Genomic DNA, 24,948 nt, shown 5'->3' on the forward strand with positions numbered 1-24,948 from the left:
GGTCATACCCTTAACTAGGGAACATGTTACCCCTACCAACAAATATTCACTGTTACACACCCTTTTCCTGCGCAGAAAAATACACGTTTTCCCAGACTAGGGCAACACTGATCAAGGTATTTACAACAATGCTATCTATCAATATCACCGTGCACTCTCAACGGCTTTGTTTAAAACACGTGGCAGCAATACAGGAAATACATATACGCTATTGTGCGACTAGTCTGATACACACTGATGCGACTACTACACAAAACATATTATTACCCTTACGCTACTGTGCGACTTCCCCTTTTAAACATAAAAATCTATCAATGAAGGAAAACAAACTTTTCCTCCTTTGTCCCTGTTCTAATCAGCGCTCCTTAAGCCACAATAATGGGTAGCGGACTCTCGTCAACAAAGTGGTAGCAGATTTTCGAAGGCATAATGCATTCTCCTGCTATGCTGCCTTCACCCTTTTGCTGAGAGTTCGCTGACCGAGTGTTACAAGTGACTGGTAGCGTGATTCACACTGCGAGCCCCCAACTCTAGATTCCTACCTATCGATTCCTACCTACCTATACCTTCTAAAATTGTCGCTATTTAGCGTTATGAGTCGCACAAGAAAATAAATGCTTTCAGACTTTGAGTGTGGTTCCAAAGCATAAAAAACGTATTATTCAATATAAAAACAGATGGTTACATGATGTGATCTAAATACAATTAGCGCAAATAAATCATACAGACCCAAGGTACAGTTGTTACATACGCACGCGCTCTGGACCCAGATACCGGCATCAATATAGAAACCTCCGACAATAGCAAGGCAAGAAAACTGGCATCCAAGTTTAGAAAGCCCACATATATACACTAGCAGAGATAGGCAATACAATAGAACACTTTGGCATGATTTCATTGGTTCTTCTTCCTGGTTCTTCTGTTACAGTATAGTTCATAGGTCAATTTGAATGGGCACAAACCAGCCTCCAACAGCCCTTTGTGTCCTTTTTCCCGCTGCATAATAAATCTAAGCTGGTCCCATCATATGTATTGGGCTGTATCGTTTATTTTGTATTTAATTGTCTTTGATACCAGAGTGGTAAAAAATATTATAATTTGTATAGAGCAGCATGAACAACACAGCTCCATTGTATAATTACTGTAAGTTTTCTTGTTTTATATTATTGAGTATTTTATTTTCGGAACTGTAATTCTTAGATGATGTGCATCATTTTGTAAGCAAAAATAATGATGAACATTGAAGTTACCCATTTCCCACTGACTATATACAGTAACCCATTTGTTGCTAACTACACAGTTACTATTTACATAAAGTTTTTTTTATCATTTGCCCATGAACATAATACTGTTATTATATAATGTCCATTATGATGAAATATAAATATTCTTCTAGAATTCTGTAGGCTGGTCCCATACTCGCACATTTACCACTTTTATGGCTCCAGCTTCATGCACATGTCCCATCAGATCATCAAAATAATGACTTCTGCAAAGAGTATTTAAGGAGACATGGGTGCTGTTCTTCTTGTGGGAATCATGACTTGCCAACCAGTGAAATCATGTTAGTTAGGGATGTTTTGCATGTGATGTGGGTGGAGTGAGATATGTGGATGAGGATAGAGGCAATGATGTGAGGAGAGGGATAGAGGTGAGCGGAATAGCACAAAGCAAGAGTTAGATAGTGGAATAAGCTTTAAAAAATATATACCAGTAAAACTAATGGATGAGCGATTGTGGGGCACAGTGGCATGAGCAGTGCACATTTATATTTAGGCAGAGTATTCGCTCATAATGCTAAAGGCTATACAAAATCTAAATAAGCCATTGGCCATTAAAATATAAAGGATGTAGTTATAGTAATGGCCAGTAGATGGCATTGATAAGCTGTTTTTCTCATTGTAATGACATCACACTGAGAGAGATTCCTATGTTAGAGAGCAGGATGTTTTCCTTGCCGGGCACTGTGGTGTGTGTCTGTAATCCCAGCTACTTGGGAAGTTGAGGCTGGAGGAGTGTTTGAGTCCAGGAGTTCTGGTCCCCATTGAACTATGTTGATTGGGTGTCCACACTAAGTTCAGCATCAATATGGTGACTCTGGGGGAGCTCAGAGCTACCAGGTTGCTTAAAAAGAGGTGAAGTGGCCCAGGTTGGAAACAGAGCAGGTCAAACCCCCTGTGCTTATCAGTAGTGGGATTGCACCTGTGAATAGCCAGTGTAGAGCAGCCTGGACAACAAAGCACAACACAGTTTCTTTATTATGTTGTTTTACTCATTAATTTTTATGATAATTTGATACCAGAGTCTGAAAGAATATTTACTATAATTTGTATATAGAGCAGCATGAACTACACAGCTCCATTGTATCATTACTGTAAGTTTTCTTGTTTTATATTATTGAGTATTTTTTTTTTCAGAACTGTCATTCTTAGATGATGTGCATCATTTTGTAAGCAAAAATAATGATGAACATTAAAGTTACCCATTTCCCACTGACTATATACAGTAACCCATTTGTTGCTAACTACACAGTTACTATTTAAATAAAGCTTTTTTATCATTTGCCCATGAACATAATACTGTTATTATATAATGTCTAATATGATGAAATATAAATATTCTTCTAGAATTCTGTAGGCTGGTCCCATACTCGCACATTTACCACTTTTATGGCTCCAGCTTCATGCACATGTCCCATCAGATCATCAAAATAATGACTTCTGCACAGAGTATTTAAGGAGACATGGGTGCTGTTTTTCTTGTGGGCATCAGTGACTTACCAACCAGTGAAATCATGTTAGTTAGGGATGTTTTGCATGTGATGTGGGTGGAGTGAGATATGTGGATGGGGATAGAGGCAATGATGTGAGGAGAGGGATAGAGGTGAGCGGAATAGCACAAAGCAAGTGTTAGATAGTGGAATAAGCTTTAAAAAATATATACCAGTAAAACTAATGGATAAGCGATTGTGGGGCACAGTGACATGAGCAGTGCACATTTATATTTAGGCAGAGTATTCGCTCATAATGCTAAAGGCTATACAAAATCTAAATAAGCCATTGGCCATTAAAATATAAAGGATGTAGTTATAGTAATGGCCAATAGATGGCATTGATAAGCTGTTTTTCTCATTGTAATGACATCACACTGAGAGAGATTCCTATGTTAGAGAGCAGGCTGTTTTCCTTGCCTGCACTGTGGTGTGTGTCTGTAATCCCAGCTACTTGGGAAGCTGAGGCTGGAGGAGTGTTTGAGTCCAGGAGTTTTGGTCCCCATTGAGCTATGTTGATTGGGTGTCCACACTAAATTCAGCATCAATATGGTGACTCTGGGGGAGCTCAGAGCTACCAGGTTGCTTAAAAAGAAGTGAACCGGCCCAGGTTTGAAACAGAGCAGGTCAAACCCCCTGTGCTTATCAGTAGTGGGATTGCACCTGTGAATAGCCAGTGTAGAGCAGCCTGGGCAACAAAGCACAACACAGTTTCTTTATTATGTTGTTTTACTCATTAATTTTTATGATAATTTGATACCAGCGTGGTAAAAAATATTTATTATAATTTGTATATAGAGCAGCATGAACAACACAGCTCTATTGTATCATTACTGTAAGTTTTCTTGTTTTATATTATTGAGTATTTTTTTTTTCAGAACTGTCATTCTTAGATGATGTGCATCATTTTGTAAGCAAAAATAATGATGAACCTTAAAGTTACCCATTTCCCACTGACTATATACAGTACCCCATTTGTTGCTAACTACACAGTTACTATTTAAATAAAGTTTTTTTATCTTTTGCCCATGAACATAATACTGTTATTATATAATGTCCAGTATGATGAAATATAAATATTCTTCTAGAATTCTGTAGGCTGGTCCCATACTCGCACATTTACCACTTTTATGGTTCCAGCTTCATGCACATGTCCCATCAGATTATCAAAATAATGACTTCTGCACAGAGTATTTAGGGAGACATGGGTGCTGTTTTTCTTGTGGGCATCAGTGACTTACCAACCAGTGAAATCATGTTAGTTAGGGATGTTTTGCATGTGATGTGGGTGGAGTGAGATATGTGGATGGGGATAGAGGCAATGATGTGAGGAGAGGGATAGAGGTGAGCGGAATAGCACAAAGCAAGAGTTAGATAGTGGAACAAGCTTTAAAAAATAAATACCAATAAAACTAATGGATGAGCGATTGTGGGGCACAGTGGCATGAGCAGTGCACATTTATATTTAGGCAGAGTATTCGCTCATAATGCAAAAGGCTATACAAAATCTAAATAAGCCATTGGCCATTAAAATATAAAGGATGTAGTTATAGTAATGGCCAGTAGATGGCATTGAAAAGCTGTTTTTCTCATTGTAATGACATCACACTGAGAGAGATTCCTATGTTAGAGAGCAGGCTGTTTTCATTGCTGGGCACTGTGGTGTGTGTCTGTAATCCCAGTTACTTGGGAGGCTGAGGCTGGAGGAGTGTTTGAGTCCAGGTGTTCTGGTCCCCATTGAGCTATGTTGATTGGGTGTCCACACTAAGTTCAACGTCAATATGGTGACTCTGGGGGAGCTCAGAGCTACCAGGTTGCTTAAAAAGAGGTGAACCGGCCCAGGTTGGAAACAGACCAGGTCAAACCCCCTGTGCTTATCAGTAGTGGGATTGCACCTGTGAATAGCCAGTGTAGAGCAGCCTGGACAACAAAGCACAACACAGTTTCTTTATTATGTTGTTTTACTCATTAATTTTTATGATAATTTGATACCAGAGTGGTAAAAAATATTTATTATAATTTCTATATAGAGCAGCATGAACAACACAGCTCCTTTGTATCATTACTGTAAGTTTTCTTGTTTTATATTATTGAGTATTTTTTTTTTCAGAACTGTCATTCTTAGATGATGTGCATCATTTTGTAAGCAAAAATAATGATGAACATTAAAGTTACCCATTTCCCACTGACTATATACAGTAACCCATTTGTTGCTAACTACACAGTTACTATTTAAATAAAGTTTTTTTATCATTTGCCCATGAACATAATACTGTTATTATATAATGTCCAGTATGATGAAATATAAATATTCTACTAGAATTCTGTAGGCTGGTCCCATACTCGCACATTTACCACTTTTATGGCTCCAGCTTCATGCACATGTCCCATCAGATCATCAAAATAATGACTTCTGCACAGAGTATTTAAGGAGACATGGGTGCTGTTTTTCTTGTGGGCATCAGTGACTTACCAACCAGTGAAATCATGTTAGTTAGGGATGTTTTGCATGTGATGTGGTTGGAGTGAGATATGTGGATGGGGATAGAGGCAATGATGTGAGGAGAGGGATAGAGGTGAGCGGAATAGCACAAAGCAAGAGTTAGATAGTGGAATAAGCTTTAAAAAATATATACCAGTAAAACTAATGGATGAGCGATTGTGGGGCACAGTGGCATGAGCAGTGCACATTTATATTTAGGCAGAGTATTCGCTCATAATGCAAAAGGCTATACAAAATCTAAATAAGCCATTGGCCATTAAAATATAAAGGATGTAGTTATAGTAATGGCCAGTAGATGGCATTGATAAGCTGTTTTTCTCATTGTAATGACATCACACTGAGAGAGATTCCTATGTTAGAGAGCAGGCTGTTTTCATTGCCGGGCACTGTGGTGTGTGTCTGTAATCCCAGTTACTTGGGAGGCTGAGGCTGGAGGAGTGTTTGAGTCCAGGAGTTCTGGTCCCCATTGAGCTATGTTGATTGGGTGTCCACACTAAGTTCAGCATCAATATGGTGACTCTGGGGGAGCTCAGAGCTACCAGGTTGCTTAAAAAGAGGTGAACCGGCCCAGGTTGGAAACAGAGCATGTCAAACCCCCTGTGCTTATCAGTAGTGGGATTGCACCTGTGAATAGCCAGTGTAGAGCAGCCTGGACAACAAAGCACAACACAGTTTCTTTATTATGTTGTTTTACTCATTAATTTTTATAATAATTTGATACCAGAGTGGTTAAAAATATTTATTATAATTTGTATATAGAGCAGTATGAACAACACAGCTCCATTGTATCATTACTGTAAGTTTTCTTGTGTTATTTTATTGAGTATTTTTTTTTTCAGAACTGTCATTCTTAGATGATGTGCATCATTTTGTAAGCAAAAATAGTGATGAACATTAAAGTTACCCATTTCCCACTGACTATATACAGTAACCCATTTGTTGCTAACTACACAGTTACTATTTAAATAAAGTTTTTTTATCATTTGCCCATGAACATAATACTGTTATTATATAATGTCCAGTATGATGAAATATAAATATTCTACTAGAATTCTGTAGGCTGGTCCCATACTCGCACATTTACCACTTTTATGGCTCCAGCATCATGCACATGTCCCATCAGATCATCAAAATAATGACTTCTACACAGAGTATTTAAGGAGACATGGGTGCTGTTTTTCTTGTGGGCATCAGTGACTTACCAACCAGTGAAATCATGTTAGTTAGGGATGTTTTGCATGTGATGTGGTTGGAGTGAGATATGTGGATGGGGATAGAGGCAATGATGTGAGGAGAGGGATAGAGGTGAGTGGAATAGCACAAAGCAAGAGTTAGATAGTGGAATAAGCTTTAAAAAATATATACCAGTAAAACTAATGGATGAGCGATTGTGGGGCACAGTGGCATGAGCTGTGCACATTTATATTTAGGCAGAGTATTCGCTCATAATGCAAAAGGCTATACAAAATCTAAATAAGCCATTGGCCATTAAAATATAAAGGATGTAGTTATAGTAATGGCCAGTAGATGGCATTGATAAGCTGTTTTTCTCATTGTAATGACATCACACTGAGAGAGATTCCTATGTTAGAGAGCAGGCTGTTTTCATTGCCGGGCACTGTGGTGTGTGTCTGTAATCCCAGTTACTTGGGAGGCTGAGGCTGGAGGAGTGTTTGAGTGCAGGTGTTCTGGTCCCCATTGAGCTATGTTGATTGGGTGTCCACACTAAGTTCAACGTCAATATGGTGACTCTGGGGGAGCTCAGAGCTACCAGGTTGCTTAAAAAGAGGTGAACCGGCCCAGGTTGGAAACAGAGCAGGTCAAACCCCCTGTGCTTATCAGTAGTGGGATTGCACCAGTGTAGAGCAGCCTGGACAACAAAGCACAACACAGTTTCTTTATTATGTTGTTTTACTCATTAATTTTTATGATAATTTGATACCAGAGTGGTAAAAAATATTTATTATAATTTGTATATAGAGTAGCATGAACAACACAGCTCCATTGTATCATTACTGTAAGTTTTCTTGTTTTATATTATTGAGTATTTTTTTTTTCAGAACTGTCATTCTTAGATGATGTGCATCATTTTGTAAGCAAAAATAATGATGAACATTAAAGTTACTCATTTCCCACTGACTATATACAGTAACCCATTTGTTGCTAACTACACAGTTACTATTTAAATAAAGTTTTTTTATCATTTGCCCATGAACATAATACTGTTATTATATAATGTCCAGTATGATGAAATATAAATATTCTACTAGAATTCTGTAGGCTGGTCCCATACTCGCACATTTACCACTTTTATGGCTCCAGCTTCATGCACATGTCCCATCAGATCATCAAAATAATGACTTCTGCACAGAGTATTTAAGGAGACATGGGTGCTGTTTTTCTTGTGGGCATCAGTGACTTACCAACCAGTGAAATCATGTTAGTTAGGGATGTTTTGCATGTGATGTGGTTGGAGTGAGATATGTGGATGGGGATAGAGGCAATGATGTGAGTAGAGCGATAGAGGTGAGCGGAATAGCACAAAGCAAGAGTTAGATAGTGGAATAAGCTTTAAAAAAATATATACCAGTAAAATTAATGGATGAGCGATTGTTGGTCACAGTGGCATGAGCAGTGCACATTTATATTTAGGCAGAGTATTCGCTCATAATGCAAAAGGCTATACAAAATCTAAATAAGCCATTGGCCACTAAAATATAAAGGATGTAGTTATAGTAATGGCCAGTAGATGGCATTGATAAGCTGTTTTTCTCATTGTAATGACATCATACTGAGAGAGATTCCTATGTTAGAGAGCAGGCTGTTTTCGTTGCCGGGCACTGTGGTGTGTGTCTGTAATCCCAGTTACTTGGGAGGCTGAGGCTGGAGGAGTGTTTGAGTCCAGGTGTTCTGGTCCCCATTGAGCTATGTTGATTGGGTGTCCACACTATGTTCAGCGTCAATATGGTGACTCTGGGGGAGCTCAGAGCTACCAGGTTGCTTAAAAAGAGGTGACCTGGCCCAGGTTGGAAACAGAGCAGGTCAAACCCCCTGTGCTTATCAGTAGTGGGATTGCACCTGTGAATAGCCAGTGTAGAGCAGCCTGGACAACAAAGCAGAACACGGTTTCTTTATTATGTTGTTTTACTCATTAATTTTTATGATAATTTGATACCAGAGTGGTAAAAAATATTTATTATAATTTGTATATAGAGCAGCATGAACAACACAGCTCCATTGTATCATTACTGTAAGTTTTCTTGTTTTATATTATTGAGTATTTTTTATTTCAGAACTGTCATTCTTAGATGATGTGCATCATTTTGTAAGCAAAAATAATGATGAACATTAAAGTTACCCATTTCCCACTGACTATATACAGTAACCCATTTGTTGCTAACTACACAGTTACTATTTAAATAAAGTTTTTTTATCATTTGCCCATGAACATAATACTGTTATTATATAATGTCCATTATGATGAAATATAAATATTCTACTAGAATTCTGTAGGCTGGTCCCATACTCGCACATTTACCACTTTTATGGCTCCAGCTTCATGCACATGTCCCATCAGATCATCAAAATAATGACTTCTGCACAGAGTATTTAAGGAGACATGGGTGCTGTTTTTTTTGTGGGCATCAGTGACTTACCAACCAGTGAAATCATGTTAGTTAGGGATGTTTTGCATGTGATGTGGTTGAAGTGAGATATGTGGATGGGGATAGAGGCAATGATGTGAGGAGAGGGATAGAGGTGAGCGGAATAGCACAAAGCAAGAGTTAGATAGTGGAATAAGCTTTAAAAAATATATACCAGTAAAACTAATGGATGAGTGATTGTGGGGCACAGTGGCATGAGCAGTGCACATTTATATTTAGGCAGAGTATTCGCTCATAATGCAAAAGGCTATACAAAATCTAAATAAGCCATTGGCCATTAAAATATAAAGGATGTAGTTATAGTAATGGCCAGTAGATGGCATTGATAAGCTGTTTTTCTCATTGTAATGACATCACACTGAGAGAGATTCCTATGTTAGAGAGCAGGCTGTTTTCATTGCCGGGCACTGTGGTGTGTGTCTGTAATCCCAGTTACTTGGGAGGCTGAGGCTGGAGGAGTGTTTGAGTCCAGGAGTTCTGGTCCCCATTGAGCTATGTTGATTGGGTGTCCACACTAAGTTCAGCATCAATATGGTGACTCTGGGGGAGCTCAGAGCTACCAGGTTGCTTAAAAAGAGGTGAACTGGCCCAGGTTGGAAACAGAGCATGTCAAACCCCCTGTGCTTATCAGTAGTGGGATTGCACCTGTGAATAGCCAGTGTAGAGCAGCCTGGACAACAAAGCACAACACAGTTTCTTTAATATATTGTTTTACTCATTAATTTTTATGATAATTTGATACCAGAGTGGTTAAAAATATTTATTATAATTTGTATATAGAGCAGCATGAACAACACAGCTCCATTGTATCATTACTGTAAGTTTTCTTGTTTTATATTATTGAGTATTTTTTTTTTCAGAACTGTCATTCTTAGATGATGTGCATCAGTTTGTAAGCAAAAATAATGATGAACATTAAAGTTACCCATTTCCCACTGACTATATACAGTAACCCATTTGTTGCTAACTACACAGTTACTATTTAAATAAAGTTTTTTTATTATTTGCCCATGAACATAATACTGTTATTATATAATGTCCATTATGATGAAATATAAATATTCTACTAGAATTCTGTAGGCTGGTCCCATACTCGCACATTTACCACTTTTATGGCTCCAGCTTCATGCACATGTCCCATCAGATCATCAAAATAATGACTTCTGCACAGAGTATTTAAGGAGACATGGGTGCTGTTTTTTTTGTTGGCATCAGTGACTTACCAACCAGTGAAATCATGTTAGTTAGGGATGTTTTGCATGTGATGTGGTTGGAGTGAGATATGTGGATGGGGATAGAGGCAATGATGTGAGGAGAGGGATAGAGGTGAGCGGAATAGCACAAAGCAAGAGTTAGATAGTGGAATAAGCTTTAAAAAATATATACCAGTAAAACTAATGGATGAGCGATTGTGGGGCACAGTGGCATGAGCAGTGCACATTTATATTTAGGCAGAGTATTCGCTCATAATGCAAAAGGCTATACAAAATCTAAATAAGCCATTGGCCATTAAAATATAAAGGATGTAGTTATAGTAATGGCCAGTAGATGGCATTGATAAGCTGTTTTTCTCATTGTAATGACATCACACTGAGAGAGATTCCTATGTTAGAGAGCAGGCTGTTTTCATTGCCGGGCACTGTGGTGTGTGTCTGTAATCCCAGTTACTTGGGAGGCTGAGGCTGGAGGAGTGTTTGAGTCCAGGAGTTCTGGTCCCCATTGAGCTATGTTGATTGGGTGTCCACACTAAGTTCAGCATCAATATGGTGACTCTGGGGGAGCTCAGAGCTACCAGGTTACTTAAAAAGAGGTGAACCGGCCCAGGTTGGAAACAGAGCATGTCAAACCCCCTGTGCTTATCAGTAGTGGGATTGCACCTGTGAATAGCCAGTGTAGAGCAGCCTGCACAACACAGTTTCTTTATTATGTTGTTTTACTCATTAATTTTTATGATAATTTGATACCAGAGTGGTAAAAAATATTTATTATAATTTGTATATAGAGCAGCATGAACAACACAGCTCCATTGTATCATTACTGTAAGTTTTCTTGTTTTATATTATTGAGTATTTTTTTTTTCAGAACTGTCATTCTTAGATGATGTGCATCATTTTGTAAGCAAAAATAATGATGAACATTAAAGTTACCCATTTCCCACTGACTATATACAGTAACCCATTTGTTGCTAACTACACAGTTACTATTTAAATAAAGTTTTTTTATCATTTGCCCATGAACATAATACTGTTATTATATAATGTCCTCTATGATGAAATATAAATATTCTACTAGAATTCTGTAGGCTGGTCTCATACTCGCACATTTACCACTTTTATGGCTCCAGCTTCATGCACATGTCCCATCAGATCATCAAAATAATGACTTCTGCACAGAGTATTTAAGGAGACATGGGTGCTGTTTTTCTTGTGGGCATCAGTGACTTACCAACCAGTGAAATCATGTTAGTTAGGGATGTTTTGCATGTGATGTGGTTGGAGTGAGATATGTGGATGGGGATAGAGGCAATGATGTGAGGAGAGGGATAGAGGTGAGCGGAATAGCACAAAGCAAGAGTTAGATAGTGGAATAAGCTTTAAAAAAATATATACCAGTAAAATTAATGGATGAGCGATTGTGGGGCACAGTGGCATGAGCTGTGCACATTTATATTTAGGCAGAGTATTCGCTCATAATGCAAAAGGCTATACAAAATCTAAATAAGCCATTGGCCACTAAAATATAAAGGATGTAGTTATAGTAATGGCCAGTAGATAGCATTGATAAGCTGTTTTTCTCATTGTAATGACATCACACTGAGAGAGATTCCTATGTTAGAGAGCAGGCTGTTTTCGTTGCCGGGCACTGTGGTGTGTGTCTGTAATCCCAGTTACTTGGGAGGCTGAGGCTGGATGAGTGTTTGAGTCCAGGTGTTCTGGTCCCCATTGAGCTATGTTGATTGGGTGTCCACACTATGTTCAGCGTCAATATGGTGACTCTGGGGGAGCTCAGAGCTACCAGGTTGCTTAAAAAGAGGTGACCTGGCCCAGGTTGGAAACAGAGCAGGTCAAACCCCCTGTGCTTATCAGTAGTGGGATTGCACCTGTGAATAGCCAGTGTAGAGCAGCCTGGACAACAAAGCACAACACAGTTTCTTTATTATGTTGTTTTACTCATTAATTTTTATGATAATTTGATACCAGAGTGGTAAAAAATATTTATTATAATTTGTATATAGAGCAGCATGAACAACACAGCTCCATTGTATCATTACTGTAAGTTTTCTTGTTTTATATTATTGAGTATTTTTTTTTTCAGAACTGTCATTCTTAGATGATGTGCATCATTTTGTAAGCAAAAATAATGATGAACATTAAAGTTACCCATTTCCCACTGACTATATACAGTAACCCATTTGTTGCTAACTACACAGTTACTATTTAAATAAAGTTTTTTTATCATTTGCCCATGAACATAATACTGTTATTATATAATGTCCATTATGATGAAATATAAATATTCTACTAGAATTCTGTAGGCTGGTCCCATACTCGCACATTTACCACTTTTATGGCTCCAGCTTCATGCACATGTCCCATCAGATCATCAAAATAATGACTTCTGCACAGAGTATTTAAGGAGACATGGGTGCTGTTTTTTTTGTGGGCATCAGTGACTTACCAACCAGTGAAATCATGTTAGTTAGGGATGTTTTGCATGTGATGTGGTTGGAGTGAGATATGTGGATGGGGATAGAGGCAATGATGTGAGGAGAGGGATAGAGGTGAGCGGAATAGCACAAAGCAAGAGTTAGATAGTGGAATAAGCTTTAAAAAATATATACCAGTAAAACTAATGGATGAGCGATTGTGGGGCACAGTGGCATGAGCAGTGCACATTTATATTTAGGCAGAGTATTCGCTCATAATGCAAAAGGCTATACAAAATCTAAATAAGCCATTGGCCATTAAAATATAAAGGATGTAGTTATAGTAATGGCCAGTAGATGGCATTGATAAGCTGTTTTTCTCATTGTAATGACATCACACTGAGAGAGATTCCTATGTTAGAGAGCAGGCTGTTTTCATTGCCGGGCACTGTGGTGTGTGTCTGTAATCCCAGTTACTTGGGAGGCTGAGGCTGGAGGAGTGTTTGAGTCCAGGAGTTCTGGTCCCCATTGAGCTATGTTGATTGGGTGTCCACACTAAGTTCAGCATCAATATGGTGACTCTGGGGGAGCTCAGAGCTACCAGGTTGCTTAAAAAGAGGTGAACCGGCCCAGGTTGGAAACAGAGCATGTCAAACCCCCTGTGCTTATCAGTAGTGGGATTGCACCTGTGAATAGCCAGTGTAGAGCAGCCTGGACAACAAAGCACAACACAGTTTCTTTAATATGTTGTTTTACTCATTAATTTTTATGATAATTTGATACCAGAGTGGTTAAAAATATTTATTATAATTTGTATATAGAGCAGCATGAACAACACAGCTCCATTGTATCATTACTGTAAGTTTTCTTGTTTTATATTGAGTATTTTTTTTTTCAGAACTGTCATTCTTAGATGATGTGCATCAGTTTGTAAGCAAAAATAATGATGAACATTAAAGTTACCCATTTCCCACTGACTATATACAGTAACCCATTTGTTGCTAACTACACAGTTACTATTTAAATAAAGTTTTTTTATCATTTGCCCATGAACATAATACTGTTATTATATAATGTCCATTATGATGAAATATAAATATTCTACTAGAATTCTGTAGGCTGGTCCCATACTCGCACATTTACCACTTTTATGGCTCCAGCTTCATGCACATGTCCCATCAGATCATCAAAATAATGACTTCTGCACAGAGTATTTAAGGAGACATGGGTGCTGTTTTTTTTGTTGGCATCAGTGACTTACCAACCAGTGAAATCATGTTAGTTAGGGATGTTTTGCATGTGATGTGGTTGGAGTGAGATATGTGGATGGGGATAGAGGCAATGATGTGAGGAGAGGGATAGAGGTGAGCGGAATAGCACAAAGCAAGAGTTAGATAGTGGAATAAGCTTTAAAAAATATATACCAGTAAAACTAATGGATGAGCGATTGTGGGGCACAGTGGCATGAGCAGTGCACATTTATATTTAGGCAGAGTATTCGCTCATAATGCAAAAGGCTATACAAAATCTAAATAAGCCATTGGCCATTAAAATATAAAGGATGTAGTTATAGTAATGGCCAGTAGATGGCATTGATAAGCTGTTTTTCTCATTGTAATGACATCACACTGAGAGAGATTCCTATGTTAGAGAGCAGGCTGTTTTCATTGCCGGGCACTGTGGTGTGTGTCTGTAATCCCAGTTACTTGGGAGGCTGAGGCTGGAGGAGTGTTTGAGTCCAGGAGTTCTGGTCCCCATTGAGCTATGTTGATTGGGTGTCCACACTAAGTTCAGCATCAATATGGTGACTCTGGGGGAGCTCAGAGCTACCAGGTTACTTAAAAAGAGGTGAACCGGCCCAGGTTGGAAACAGAGCATGTCAAACCCCCTGTGCTTATCAGTAGTGGGATTGCACCTGTGAATAGCCAGTGTAGAGCAGCCTGCACAACACAGTTTCTTTATTATGTTGTTTTACTCATTAATTTTTATGATAATTTGATACCAGAGTGGTAAAAAATATTTATTATAATTTGTATATAGAGCAGCATGAACAACACAGCTCCATTGTATCATTACTGTAAGTTTTCTTGTTTTATATTATTGAGTATTTTTTTTTTCAGAACTGTCATTCTTAGATGATGTGCATCATTTTGTAAGCAAAAATAATGATGAACATTAAAGTTACCCATTTCCCACTGACTATATACAGTAACCCATTTGTTGCTAACTACACAGTTACTATTTAAATAAAGTTTTTTTATCATTTGCCCATGAACATAATACTGTTATTATATAATGTCCTCTATGATGAAATATAAATATTCTACTAGAATTCTGTAGGCTGGTCTCATACTCGCACATTTACCACTTTTATGGCTCCAGCTTCATGCACATGTCCCATCAGATCATCAAAATAATGACTTCTGCACAGAGTATTTAAGGAGACATGGGTGCTGTTTTTCTTGTGGGCATCAGTGACTTACCAACCAGTGAAATCATGTTAGTTAGGGATGTTTTGCATGTGATGTGGTTGGAGTGAGATATGTGGATGGGGATAGAGGCAATGATGTGAGGAGAGGGATAGAGGTGAGCGGAATAGCACAAAGCAAGAGTTAGATAGTGGAATAAGCTTTAAAAAAATATATACCAGTAAAATTAATGGATGAGCGATTGTTGGTCACAGTGGCATGAGCAGTGCACATTTATATTTAGGCAGAGTATTCGCTCATAATGCAAAAGGCTATACAAAATCTAAATAAGCCATTGGCCACTAAAATATAAAGGATGTAGTTATAGTAATGGCCAGTAGATAGCATTGATAAGCTGTTTTTCTCATTGTAATGACATCACACTGAGAGAGATTCCTATGTTAGAGAGCAGGCTGTTTTCATTGCCGGGCACTGTGGTGTGTGTCTGTAATCCCAGTTACTTGGGAGGCTGAGGCTGGAGGAGTGTTTGAGTCCAGGTGTTCTGGTCCCCATTGAGCTATGTTGATTGGGTGTCCACACTATGTTCAGCGTCAATATGGTGACTCTGGGGGAGCTCAGAGCTACCAGGTTGCTTAAAAAGAGGTGACCTGGCCCAGGTTGGAAACAGAGCAGGTCAAACCCCCTGTGCTTATCAGTAGTGGGATTGCACTTGTGAATAGCCAGTGTAGAGCAGCCTGGACAACAAAGCACAACACAGTTTCTTTATTATGTTGTTTTACTCATTAATTTTTATGATAATTTGATACCAGAGTGGTAAAAAATATTTATTATAATTTGTATATAGAGCAGCATGAACAACACAGCTCCATTGTATCATTACTGTAAGTTTTCTTGTTTTATATTATTGAGCATTTTTTTTTTCAGAACTGTCATTCTTAGATGATGTGCATCATTTTGTAAGCAAAAATAATGATGAACATTAAAGTTACCCATTTCCCTCTGACTATATACAGTAACCCATTTGTTGCTAACTACACAGTTACTATTTAAATAAAGTTTTTTTATCATTTGCCCATGAACATAATACTGTTATTATATAATGTCCATTATGATGAAATATAAATATTCTACTAGAATTCTGTAGGCTGGTCCCATACTCGCACATTTACCACTTTTATGGCTCCAGCTTCATGCACATGTCCCATCAGATCATCAAAATAATGACTTCTGCACAGAGTATTTAAGGAGACATGGGTGCTGTTTTTTTTGTGGGCATCAGTGACTTACCAACCAGTGAAATCATGTTAGTTAGGGATGTTTTGCATGTGATGTGGTTGGAGTGAGATATGTGGATGGGGATAGAGGCAATGATGTGAGGAGAGGGATAGAGGTGAGCGGAATAGCACAAAGCAAGAGTTAGATAGTGGAATAAGCTTTAAAAAATATATACCAGTAAAACTAATGGATGAGCGATTGTGGGGCACAGTGGCATGAGCAGTGCACATTTATATTTAGGCAGAGTATTCGCTCATAATGCAAAAGGCTATACAAAATCTAAATAAGCCATTGGCCATTAAAATATAAAGGATGTAGTTATAGTAATGGCCAGTAGATGGCATTGATAAGCTGTTTTTCTCATTGTAATGACATCACACTGAGAGAGATTCCTATGTTAGAGAGCAGGCTGTTTTCATTGCCGGGCACTGTGGTGTGTGTCTGTAATCCCAGTTACTTGGGAGGCTGAGGCTGGAGGAGTGTTTGAGTCCAGGAGTTCTGGTCCCCATTGAGCTATGTTGATTGGGTGTCCACACTAAGTTCAGCATCAATATGGTGACTCTGGGGGAGCTCAGAGCTACCAGGTTGCTTAAAAAGAGGTGAACCGGCCCATGTTGGAAACAGAGCATGTCAAACCCCCTGTGCTTATCAGTAGTGGGATTGCACCTGTGAATAGCCAGTGTAGAGCAGCCTGGACAACAAAGCACAACACAGTTTCTTTATTATGTTGTTTTACTCATTAATTTTTATGATAATTTGATACCAGAGTGGTTAAAAATATTTATTATAATTTGTATATAGAGCAGTATGAACAACACAGCTCCATTGTATCATTACTGTAAGTTTTCTTGTGTTATTTTATTGAGTATTTTTTTTTTCAGAACTGTCATTCTTAGATGATGTGCATCATTTTGTAAGCAAAAATAGTGATGAACATTAAAGTTACCCATTTCCCACTGACTATATACAGTAACCCATTTGTTGCTAACTACACAGTTACTATTTAAATAAAGTTTTTTTATCATTTGCCCATGAACATAATACTGTTATTATATAATGTCCTGTATGATGAAATATAAATATTCTACTAGAATTCTGTAGGCTGGTCCCATACTCGCACATTTACCACTTTTATGGCTCCAGCTTCATGCACATGTCCCATCAGATCATCAAAATAATGACTTCTGCACAGAGTATTTAAGGAGACATGGGTGCTGTTTTTCTTGTGGGCATCAGTGACTTACCAACCAGTGAAATCATGTTAGTTAGGGATGTTTTGCATGTGATGTGGTTGGAGTGAGATATGTGGATGGGGATAGAGGCAATGATGTGAGGAGAGGGATAGAGGTGAGCGGAATAGCACAAAGCAAGAGTTAGATAATGGAATAAGCTTTAAAAAAATATATACCAGTAAAATTAATGGATGAGCGATTGTTGGTCACAGTGGCATGAGCAGTGCACATTTATATTTAGGCAGAGTATTCGCTCATAATGCAAAAGGCTATACAAAATCTAAATAAGCCATTGGCCACTAAAATATAAAGGATGTAGTTATAGTAATGGCCAGTAGATAGCATTGATAAGCTGTTTTTCTCATTGTAATGACATCACACTGAGAGAGATTCCTATGTTAGAGAGCAGGCTGTTTTCGTTGCCGGGCACTGTGGTGTGTGTCTGTAATCCCAGTTACTTGGGAGGCTGAGGCTGGAGGAGTGTTTGAGTCCAGGTGTTCTGGTCCCCATTGAGCTATGTTGATTGGGTGTCCACACTATGTTCAGCGTCAATATGGTGACTCTGGGGGAGCTCAGAGCTACCAGGTTGCTTAAAAAGAGGTGACCTGGCCCAGGTTGGAAACAGAGCAGGTCAAACCCCCTGTGCTTATCAGTAGTGGGATTGCACCTGTGAATAGCCAGTGTAGAGCAGCCTGGACAACAAAGCACAACACAGTTTCTTTATTATGTTGTTTTACTCATTAATTTTTATGATAATTTGATACCAGAGTGGTAAAAAATATTTATTATAATTTGTATATAGAGCAGCATGAACAACACAGCTCCATTGTATCATTACTGTAAGTTTTCTTGTTTTATATTATTGAGTATTTTTTTTTTCAGAACTGTCATTCTTAGATGATGTGCATCATTTTGTAAGCAAAAATAATGATGAACATTAAAGTTACCCATTTCCCACTGACTATATACAGTAACCCATTTGTTGCTAACTACACAGTTACTATTTAAATAAAGTTTTTTTATCATTTGCCCATTAACATAATACTGTTATTATATAATGTCCATTATGATGAAATATAAATATTCTACTAGAATTCTGTAGGCTGGTCCCATACTCGCACATTTACCACTTTTATGGCTCCAGCTTCATGCACATGTCCCATCAGATCATCAAAATAATGACTTCTGCACAGAGTATTTAAGGAGACATGGGTGCTGTTTTTCTTGTGGGCATCAGTGACTTACCAAACAGTGAAATCATGTTAGTTAGGGATGTTTTGCATGTGATGTGGTTGGAGTGAGATATGTGGATGGGGATAGAGGCAATGATGTGAGGAGAGGGATAGAGGTGAGCGGAATAGCACAAAGCAAGAGTTAGATAGTGGAATAAGCTTTAAAAAATATATACCAGTAAAATTAATGGATGAGCGATTGTTGGGCACAGTGGCATGAGCAGTGTACATTTATATTTAGGCAGAGTATTCGCTCATAATGCAAAAGGCTATACAAAATCTAAATAAGCCATTGGCCATTAAAATATAAAGGATGTAGTTATAGTAATGGCCAGTAGATGGCATTGATAAGCTGTTTTTCTCATTGTAATGACATCACACTGAGAGAGATTCCTATGTTAGAGAGCAGGCTGTTTTCATTGCCGGGCACTGTGGTGTGTGTCTGTAATCCCAGTTACTTGGGAGGCTGAGGCTGGAGGAGTGTTTGAGTCCAGGAGTTCTGGTCCCCATTGAGCTATGTTGATTGGGTGTCCACACTAAGTTCAGCATCAATATGGTGACTCTGGGGGAGCTCAGAGCTACCAGGTTGCTTAAAAAGAGGTGAACCGGCCCCGGTTGGAAACAGAGCATGTCAAACCTCCTGTGCTTATCAGTAGTGGGATTGCACCTGTGAATAGCCAGTGTAGAGCAGCCTGGACAACAAAGCACAACACAGTTTCTTTATTATGTTGTTTTACTCATTAATTTTTATGATAATTTGATACCAGAGTGGTTAAAAATATTTATTATAATTTGTATATAGAGCAGTATGAACAACACAGCTCCATTGTATCATTACTGTAAGTTTTCTTGTGTTATTTTATTGAGTATTTTTTTTTTCAGAACTGTCATTCTTAGATGATGTGCATCATTTTGTAAGCAGAAATAGTGATGAACATTAAAGTTACCCATTTCCCACTGACTATATACAGTAACCCATTTGTTGCTAACTACACAGTTACTATTTAAATAAAGTTTTTTTTATCATTTGCCCATGAACATAATACTGTTATTATATAATGTCCAGTATGATGAAATATAAATATTCTACTAGAATTCTGTAGGCTGGTCCCATACTCGCACATTTACCACTTTTATGGCTCCAGCATCATGCACATGTCCCATCAGATCATCAAAATAATGACTTCTGCACAGAGTATTTAAGGAGACATGGGTGCTGTTTTTCTTGTGGGCATCAGTGACTTACCAACCAGTGAAATCATGTTAGTTAGGGATGTTTTGCATGTGATGTGGTTGGAGTGAGATATGTGGATGGGGATAGAGGCAATGATGTGAGGAGAGGGATAGAGGTGAGTGGAATAGCACAAAGCAAGAGTTAGATAGTGGAATAAGCTTTAAAAAATATATACCAGTAAAACTAATGGATGAGCGATTGTGGGGCACAGTGGCATGAGCTGTGCACATTTATATTTAGGCAGAGTATTCGCTCATAATGCAAAAGGCTATAGAAAATCTAAATAAGCCATTGGCCATTAAAATATAAAGGATGTAGTTATAGTAATGGCCAGTAGATGGCATTGATAAGCTGTTTTTCTCATTGTAATGACATCACACTGAGAGAGATTCCTATGTTAGAGAGCAGGCTGTTTTCATTGCCAGGCACTGTGGTGTGTGTCTGTAATCCCAGTTACTTGGGAGGCTGAGGCTAGAGGAGTGTTTGAGTCCAGGTGTTCTGGTCCCCATTGAGCTATGTTGATTGGGTGTCCACACTAAGTTCAATGTCAATATGGTGACTCTGGGGGAGCTCAGAGCTACCAGGTTGCTTAAAAAGAGGTGAACCGGCCCAGGTTGGAAACAGAGCAGGTCAAACCCCCTGTGCTTATCAGTAGTGGGATTGCACCTGTGAATAGCCAGTGTAGAGCAGCCTGGACAACAAAGCACAACACAGTTTCTTTATTATGTTGTTTTACTCATTAATTTTTATGATAATTTGATACCAGAGTGGTAAAAAATATTTATTATAATTTGTATATAGAGCAGCATGAACAACACAGCTCCATTGTATCATTACTGTAAGTTTTCTTGTTTTATATTATTGAGTATTTTTTTTTTCAGAACTGTCATTCTTAGATGATGTGCATCATTTTGTAAGCAAAAATAATGATGAACATTAAAGTTACCCATTTCCCACTGACTATATACAGTAACCCATTTGTTGCTAACTACACAGTTACTATTTAAATAAAGTTTTTTTATCATTTGCCCATGAACATAATACTGTTATTATATAATGTCCAGTATGATGAAATATAAATATTCTACTAGAATTCTGTAGGCTGGTCCCATACTCGCACATTTACCACTTTTATGGCTCCAGCTTCATGCACATGTCCCATCAGATCATCAAAATAATGACTTCTGCACAGAGTATTTAAGGAGACATGGGTGCTGTTTTTCTTGTGGGCATCAGTGACTTACCAACCAGTGAAATCATGTTAGTTAGGGATGTTTTGCATGTGATGTGGTTGGAGTGAGATATGTGGATGGGGATAGAGGCAATGATGTGAGGAGAGGGATAGAGGTGAGCGGAATAGCACAAAGCAAGAGTTAGATAGTGGAATAAGCTTTAAAAAAATATATACCAGTAAAATTAATGGATGAGCGATTGTTGGTCACAGTGGCATGAGCAGTGCACATTTATATTTAGGCAGAGTATTCGCTCATAATGCAAAAGGCTATACAAAATCTAAATAAGCCATTGGCCACTAAAATATAAAGGATGTAGTTATAGTAATGGCCAGTAGATAGCATTGATAAGCTGTTTTTCTCATTGTAATGACATCACACTGAGAGAGATTCCTATGTTAGAGAGCAGGCTGTTTTCGTTGCCGGGCACTGTGGTGTGTGTCTGTAATCCCAGTTACTTGGGAGGCTGAGGCTGGAGGAGTGTTTGAGTCCAGGTGTTCTGGTCCCCATTGAGCTATGTTGATTGGGTGTCCACACTATGTTCAGCGTCAATATGGTGACTCTGGGGGAGCTCAGAGCTACCAGGTTGCTTAAAAAGAATTGACCTGGCCCAGGTTGGAAACAGAGCAGGTCAAACCCCCTGTGCTTATCAGTAGTGGGATTGCACCTGTGAATAGCCAGTGTAGAGCAGCCTGGACAACAAAGCACAACACAGTTTCTTTATTATGTTGTTTTACTCATTAATTTTTATGATAATTTGATACCAGAGTGGTAAAAAATATTTATTATAATTTGTATATAGAGCAGCATGAACAACACAGCTCCATTGTATCATTACTGTAAGTTTTCTTGTTTTATATTATTGAGTATTTTTTTTTTCAGAACTGTCATTCTTAGATGATGTGCATAATTTTGTAAGCAAAAATAATGATGAACATTAAAGTTACCCATTTCCCACTGACTATATACAGTAACCCATTTGTTGCTAACTACACAGTTACTATTTAAATAAAGTTTTTTTATCATTTGCCCATTAACATAATACTGTTATTATATAATGTCCATTATGATGAAATATAAATATTCTACTAGAATTCTGTAGGCTGGTCCCATACTCGCACATTTACCACTTTTATGGCTCCAGCTTCATGCACATGTCCCATCAGATCATCAAAATAATGACTTCTGCACAGAGTATTTAAGGAGACATGGGTGCTGTTTTTCTTGTGGGCATCAGTGACTTACCAAACAGTGAAATCATGTTAGTTAGGGATGTTTTGCATGTGATGTGGTTGGAGTGAGATATGTGGATGGGGATAGAGGCAATGATGTGAGGAGAGGGATAGAGGTGAGCGGAATAGCACAAAGCAAGAGTTAGATAGTGGAATAAGCTTTAAAAAATATATACCAGTAAAATTAATGGATGAGCGATTGTTGGGCACAGTGGCATGAGCAGTGTACATTTATATTTAGGCAGAGTATTCACTCATAATGCAAAAGGCTATACAAAATCTAAATAAGCCATTGGCCATTAAAATATAAAGGATGTAGTTATAGTAATGGCCAGTAGATGGCATTGATAAGCTGTTTTTCTCATTGTAATGACATCACACTGAGAGAGATTCCTATGTTAGAGAGCAGGCTGTTTTCATTGCCGGGCACTGTGGTGTGTGTCTGTAATCCCAGTTACTTGGGAGGCTGAGGCTGGAGGAGTGTTTGAGTCCAGGTGTTCTGGTCCCCATTGAGCTATGTTGATTGGGTGTCCACACTATGTTCAGCGTCAATATGGTGACTCTGGGGGAGCTCAGAGCTACCAGGTTGCTTAAAAAGAGGTGACCTGGCCCAGGTTGGAAACAGAGCAGGTCAAACCCCCTGTGCTTATCAGTAGTGGGATTGCACTTGTGAATAGCCAGTGTAGAGCAGCCTGGACAACAAAGCACAACACAGTTTCTTTATTATGTTGTTTTACTCATTAATTTTTATGATAATTTGATACCAGAGTGGTAAAAAATATTTATTATAATTTGTATATAGAGCAGCATGAACAACACAGCTCCATTGTATCATTACTGTAAGTTTTCTTGTTTTATATTATTGAGCATTTTTTTTTTCAGAACTGTCATTCTTAGATGATGTGCATCATTTTGTAAGCAAAAATAATGATGAACATTAAAGTTACCCATTTCCCTCTGACTATATACAGTAACCCATTTGTTGCTAACTACACAGTTACTATTTAAATAAAGTTTTTTTATCATTTGCCCATGAACATAATACTGTTATTATATAATGTCCATTATGATGAAATATAAATATTCTACTAGAATTCTGTAGGCTGGTCCCATACTCGCACATTTACCACTTTTATGGCTCCAGCTTCATGCACATGTCCCATCAGATCATCAAAATAATGACTTCTGCACAGAGTATTTAAGGAGACATGGGTGCTGTTTTTTTTGTGGGCATCAGTGACTTACCAACCAGTGAAATCATGTTAGTTAGGGATGTTTTGCATGTGATGTGGTTGGAGTGAGATATGTGGATGGGGATAGAGGCAATGATGTGAGGAGAGGGATAGAGGTGAGCGGAATAGCACAAAGCAAGAGTTAGATAGTGGAATAAGCTTTAAAAAATATATACCAGTAAAACTAATGGATGAGCGATTGTGGGGCACAGTGGCATGAGCAGTGCACATTTATATTTAGGCAGAGTATTCGCTCATAATGCAAAAGGCTATACAAAATCTAAATAAGCCATTGGCCATTAAAATATAAAGGATGTAGTTATAGTAATGGCCAGTAGATGGCATTGATAAGCTGTTTTTCTCATTGTAATGACATCACACTGAGAGAGATTCCTATGTTAGAGAGCAGGCTGTTTTCATTGCCGGGCACTGTGGTGTGTGTCTGTAATCCCAGTTACTTGGGAGGCTGAGGCTGGAGGAGTGTTTGAGTCCAGGAGTTCTGGTCCCCATTGAGCTATGTTGATTGGGTGTCCACACTAAGTTCAGCATCAATATGGTGACTCTGGGGGAGCTCAGAGCTACCAGGTTGCTTAAAAAGAGGTGAACCGGCCCATGTTGGAAACAGAGCATGTCAAACCCCCTGTGCTTATCAGTAGTGGGATTGCACCTGTGAATAGCCAGTGTAGAGCAGCCTGGACAACAAAGCACAACACAGTTTCTTTATTATGTTGTTTTACTCATTAATTTTTATGATAATTTGATACCAGAGTGGTTAAAAATATTTATTATAATTTGTATATAGAGCAGTATGAACAACACAGCTCCATTGTATCATTACTGTAAGTTTTCTTGTGTTATTTTATTGAGTATTTTTTTTTTCAGAACTGTCATTCTTAGATGATGTGCATCATTTTGTAAGCAAAAATAGTGATGAACATTAAAGTTACCCATTTCCCACTGACTATATACAGTAACCCATTTGTTGCTAACTACACAGTTACTATTTAAATAAAGTTTTTTTATCATTTGCCCATGAACATAATACTGTTATTATATAATGTCCTGTATGATGAAATATAAATATTCTACTAGAATTCTGTAGGCTGGTCCCATACTCGCACATTTACCACTTTTATGGCTCCAGCTTCATGCACATGTCCCATCAGATCATCAAAATAATGACTTCTGCACAGAGTATTTAAGGAGACATGGGTGCTGTTTTTCTTGTGGGCATCAGTGACTTACCAACCAGTGAAATCATGTTAG

At 38.2% G+C, this 24,948-nt stretch overlaps 19 non-coding genes across 19 annotated transcripts; all 19 read left to right on the forward strand.

The window, feature by feature from the left end:
• The first annotated feature begins 1,956 nt into the window (after nt 1-1,956).
• Nucleotides 1,957-2,256, forward strand: LOC148478466 (signal recognition particle RNA). Its single transcript, XR_015872173.1, has one exon.
• Nucleotides 2,257-3,188: 932 nt separating this feature from the next.
• LOC148478467 (signal recognition particle RNA) lies at nt 3,189-3,487 on the forward strand. Its single transcript, XR_015872347.1, has one exon.
• A 932-nt stretch (nt 3,488-4,419) lies between these two features.
• Nucleotides 4,420-4,719, forward strand: LOC148478468 (signal recognition particle RNA). Its single transcript, XR_015872210.1, has one exon.
• A 932-nt stretch (nt 4,720-5,651) lies between these two features.
• On the forward strand, nt 5,652-5,951 carry LOC148478469 (signal recognition particle RNA). Its single transcript, XR_015872027.1, has one exon.
• Nucleotides 5,952-6,883: 932 nt separating this feature from the next.
• On the forward strand, nt 6,884-7,172 carry LOC148478470 (signal recognition particle RNA). Its single transcript, XR_015872368.1, has one exon.
• A 933-nt stretch (nt 7,173-8,105) lies between these two features.
• On the forward strand, nt 8,106-8,405 carry LOC148478471 (signal recognition particle RNA). The gene has a single exon (XR_015872201.1).
• Nucleotides 8,406-9,337: 932 nt separating this feature from the next.
• On the forward strand, nt 9,338-9,637 carry LOC148478472 (signal recognition particle RNA). Its single transcript, XR_015872040.1, has one exon.
• A 932-nt stretch (nt 9,638-10,569) lies between these two features.
• On the forward strand, nt 10,570-10,859 carry LOC148478473 (signal recognition particle RNA). The gene has a single exon (XR_015872338.1).
• A 933-nt stretch (nt 10,860-11,792) lies between these two features.
• LOC148478474 (signal recognition particle RNA) lies at nt 11,793-12,092 on the forward strand. Its single transcript, XR_015872132.1, has one exon.
• A 932-nt stretch (nt 12,093-13,024) lies between these two features.
• On the forward strand, nt 13,025-13,324 carry LOC148478475 (signal recognition particle RNA). The gene has a single exon (XR_015872028.1).
• Nucleotides 13,325-14,253: 929 nt separating this feature from the next.
• Nucleotides 14,254-14,543, forward strand: LOC148478476 (signal recognition particle RNA). Its single transcript, XR_015872339.1, has one exon.
• Nucleotides 14,544-15,476: 933 nt separating this feature from the next.
• LOC148478477 (signal recognition particle RNA) lies at nt 15,477-15,776 on the forward strand. Its single transcript, XR_015872149.1, has one exon.
• A 932-nt stretch (nt 15,777-16,708) lies between these two features.
• On the forward strand, nt 16,709-17,008 carry LOC148478478 (signal recognition particle RNA). Its single transcript, XR_015872127.1, has one exon.
• A 933-nt stretch (nt 17,009-17,941) lies between these two features.
• Nucleotides 17,942-18,241, forward strand: LOC148478479 (signal recognition particle RNA). The gene has a single exon (XR_015872097.1).
• A 932-nt stretch (nt 18,242-19,173) lies between these two features.
• On the forward strand, nt 19,174-19,473 carry LOC148478480 (signal recognition particle RNA). The gene has a single exon (XR_015872139.1).
• Nucleotides 19,474-20,406: 933 nt separating this feature from the next.
• On the forward strand, nt 20,407-20,706 carry LOC148478481 (signal recognition particle RNA). The gene has a single exon (XR_015872216.1).
• A 933-nt stretch (nt 20,707-21,639) lies between these two features.
• Nucleotides 21,640-21,939, forward strand: LOC148478482 (signal recognition particle RNA). The gene has a single exon (XR_015872232.1).
• Nucleotides 21,940-22,871: 932 nt separating this feature from the next.
• LOC148478483 (signal recognition particle RNA) lies at nt 22,872-23,171 on the forward strand. Its single transcript, XR_015872150.1, has one exon.
• A 932-nt stretch (nt 23,172-24,103) lies between these two features.
• Nucleotides 24,104-24,403, forward strand: LOC148478484 (signal recognition particle RNA). The gene has a single exon (XR_015872128.1).
• The last annotated feature ends 545 nt before the right edge of the window (nt 24,404-24,948 follow it).

The sequence above is a fragment of the Taudactylus pleione genome, unplaced genomic scaffold, assembly GCF_031769625.1.
Source record: "Taudactylus pleione unplaced genomic scaffold, aTauple2 ptg000652l, whole genome shotgun sequence".
Lineage (NCBI taxonomy): Eukaryota > Metazoa > Chordata > Amphibia > Anura > Myobatrachidae > Taudactylus > Taudactylus pleione.